The sequence below is a fragment of the Dasypus novemcinctus genome, chromosome 3 (assembly GCF_030445035.2).
Source record: "Dasypus novemcinctus isolate mDasNov1 chromosome 3, mDasNov1.1.hap2, whole genome shotgun sequence".
Classification (NCBI taxonomy): domain Eukaryota; kingdom Metazoa; phylum Chordata; class Mammalia; order Cingulata; family Dasypodidae; genus Dasypus; species Dasypus novemcinctus.
In genome coordinates, this window is record NC_080675.1 from 48,884,702 (window position 1) to 48,888,125 (window position 3,424).

Consider the following 3,424-nt stretch of genomic DNA (forward strand, 5'->3'; position numbering starts at 1 on the left):
TTTTAGAGACTCGTAGCCATATAAACTCATTTCTCCTTTCCTTTTCCCCCTTACATTAGGTCAAACAGCATTTTAAAGTCATGTTATTATATGTAGACAGGGATATTCTGCTGATCCGCATCGAACCTTCAATTCAAGGTCATTTTCCCGTTGCATCATCAGTTGGTAGTTGATAGTGATCCCTCGGTGCCAGGGAGGCTCATCCCCGGGTGTCATGTCCCACGCTGGGGGGAAGGCAGGCAATGTGTACTCTTGTGGCAATGTAAACACACCTGTTTTGGTGGAACCACATAATTAGATCACCAAAAAATAAATTTCTTATACCACTTCACATATTCTTTCCAATAAAATGCCTCACTGAGTTACAGTTTAATTTTATGCATCTAGATTTTATATAGGGCCATTACATGAATAGTTCTATAGAACATTTTCATATTTTATAAAATTATTTTATAATTCATCCTGGAATCTAGATTAATTTTTTTTATTTTAGGAAAATTTTATTTGCTTCTTTTTATCAGACAAGAAGTAAAATATAGCCCAGCATGGTTCTATTTTTACTAATGCTGCAAAAAACTCCAAATTATATTTATTACCTAGCAGTCGTAATTTTCTTAGTTCATGTGCCTAGTGTATCTATTTCTTTTATTTTAAAAATTGGGCATGTAGTGAGGGAAATACAATCAAAACCATGATGAGGTTAGATTTCACACCCACTTTGATGCCTATTATTTAAAAAACAGGGAAACGGACTTTGGCCCAGTGGTAGGGCGTCCGTCTACCATATGGAAGGTCCGTGGTTCAAACCCCGGACCTCCTTCACCTGTGTGGAGCTGGCCATGCGCAGTGCTGATGCGCGCAAGGAGTGCCCTGCCACGCAGGGTGTCCCCCGCGTGGGAGAGCCCCACGCGCAAGGAGTGCGCCCGTGAGGAAAGCCGCCCAGCGTGAAAAGAAAGAGCAGCCTGCCCAGGAATGGCGCCGCCCACACTTCCCGTGCCGCTGACGACAACAGAAGCGGACAAAGAAACAAGACGCAGTGAATAGACACCAAGAACAGACAACCAGGGGAGGGGGGGGGGGGAAATTAAATAAATAAATAAATCTTTAAAAAAAATAAAAAATAAAAAAAAATAAAAAACAGAAAATCGTGAGTGATAGGGAGGATATAGAAACATTGGAACCCACATGTATTGCTGGTGCAAATGTAAAATGGTGCAGCCTCTGTGGAAAACAGTTTGGCAGTTCCTCAAAATGTTAAAAAGAGAATTATTATATGACCTGGCAATTTGGCTGTTAGGTAAATACCCCAAAGAATTGAAAACAGGGACTCCACTATATATTTGTACACCAATGCTCAGAGCAGCATTATTCACAATAGCCAAAAGGTAGAAACAATCCAAGTGTCCATTGGTAGACAAATAGAGAAACAAATGTGATATATAAATACAATGGAGATATTATTCAGCTCTAAATGGAATGGAATTCTGATACATGCTACAACATGGATGAGCCATGAAATGGCTATTAAATGAAAGAAGCTTCTTATTGGAATGGGAATGATAAATCTGAAATAGATGAAGTGTGCATTTTTATGCATAAATTATGTTGATTTTTTTTTAAACCTCATTATTCAAGGGTCATATTATTTTTGTTTTGTTTTCAACAACATGAGCATTATTTATAAGGCTGGAATATAACTTCACTGTTATTGTAAACAGGAATCATTATAAATAGTACAAACTTGTAAAAAATATACATAGCCACATCAACACAATTACTAGAGGCCACCATAAAATTAATTTCTAATCCTTTGCCAAATACGACAATGGTACAGGATAAATATTGGCCTGTTTGGAAATATATTTATTTTTAGGTCTTTACCAACATGGTCTGCTTTTTCATTGAAAATTAATTATATATATAGGTTTTGGTCAGCACTTCAAAGTTCACCTTGGTAAATGAATAAATTATTTCCTTTACCAAGTCTTGATGAAAAGAGGAATATATTTACATGAAGTAGATAGCATATTGCCTGGGGAGAAACGAGCCTTAACTGAAAAGATGGAATTAGTTTTATGTGACAGCAGTTGGTCTGCAATATGTGTAGCAATATCAACCGATTTTGATTCTTGGAATAAGTATGCTCACATTCCCTCTTGACTTCCTACCAAAGTTATGAGTAAGTAAGGACTGTAATTCATAAGAATACCCACTTCATCAATATTAAATGTAATAATAATTATGAAAATGTATATGCTACTTTATGGTTTATATTATAAATAGGCAGGCAGCCAAAATTTTTGTCAAAAACTTCATCAGGATATAGTTTGTCTCCATATAGGGAAAAAATAAATGGAGACTGCAAATGGCGACTTCGATATCTACCCTCATTCCGCCTACTGGAGCTTCTGCGGCGGCGGAGCTGGTGGCCATGGTTCCCGCAGCCAGAAGGAGCTGCCCACAGAGCCCGCCTACACAGCATATGTGGGAAATGTACTTGTCCATACGGTTCAGGGCGACATTGATGCTATGTTCAAGGATCTCAGCATAAGGAGTGCGCTGCTAGTCAGAGACAAAGAGACCGATTTAAAGGATTCTGTTCTGTAGGGTCTGGTGAGGCGGAGTCCCTTAAGGAAGCTTTGATGTATGATGATGTACTGTTGGGTGTTCGGTCACTGCGTGTGGACATTGCAGAAGGCAGAGAACAAGGTTCTTGGATTCAGGAAAGGTGGAGCAGATGACAAAGGCTTCAGGGATGCCTTCTTGGGAGGCAGGGGAGGGAGTCCCGCAGATGACCCGCAAACAGGCCCTCTGATGGGAAGTCCATTTAGGGACGGCCCCCCTCTTCGTGGATCTAACATGGATTTCAGAGAAACCAGCAGAAGAGGAAGCAGCACAGAGACCATGACTCCAGCTTCAACCTCGAACAATTGCGACATCCCTCGCTTAAGTAGCCAATCCCCACTCTGCTCTCTTCGGGGATGCCGGGCCCAGAGAGGAAGTCATTCACAAAGAGCAAGAATGAGCTGGCAGTGGGGAGGAAATGGGTGTGTATGTGTGTGAGCCAGGGGGCGGGGGGCTTAGAAAGCAAGACCTCAGCCTGGTTAGCTCCCAGCCGGCCATCCTGCTGTTACCTTCCCTCATCTGACATATGTCCTCCTATGTCACAGTGGAAACACAGAGCTTGTAAACGCATGTCAGCTGTTAACAAGTGTTTTGTAGTACATTCTTGTCTTTGCTGTATCAATCTAGTGCCTGTTTTGTGCTTTTTTCCTCTTCCCCATTTTCCCTTCTGTCCTTTCTCCTTCCTGCTCCTCATTTTCAACAGAGCACAGGGATTTCTGTAGAGGAACCAAGGCAGCTGCTACCATATGGGCAGTTCTTTGGAAGGAGGCGCTACTTCATTTTTCTCTTTTGCTTTCCC

The 3,424-nt window shown here is 41.2% G+C and overlaps 1 pseudogene; it reads left to right on the forward strand.

Annotated features, from left to right (window-relative positions):
- The first annotated feature begins 2,352 nt into the window (after positions 1-2,352).
- Positions 2,353-3,025, forward strand: LOC101447549 (eukaryotic translation initiation factor 4H pseudogene; annotated as a pseudogene).
- The last annotated feature ends 399 nt before the right edge of the window (positions 3,026-3,424 follow it).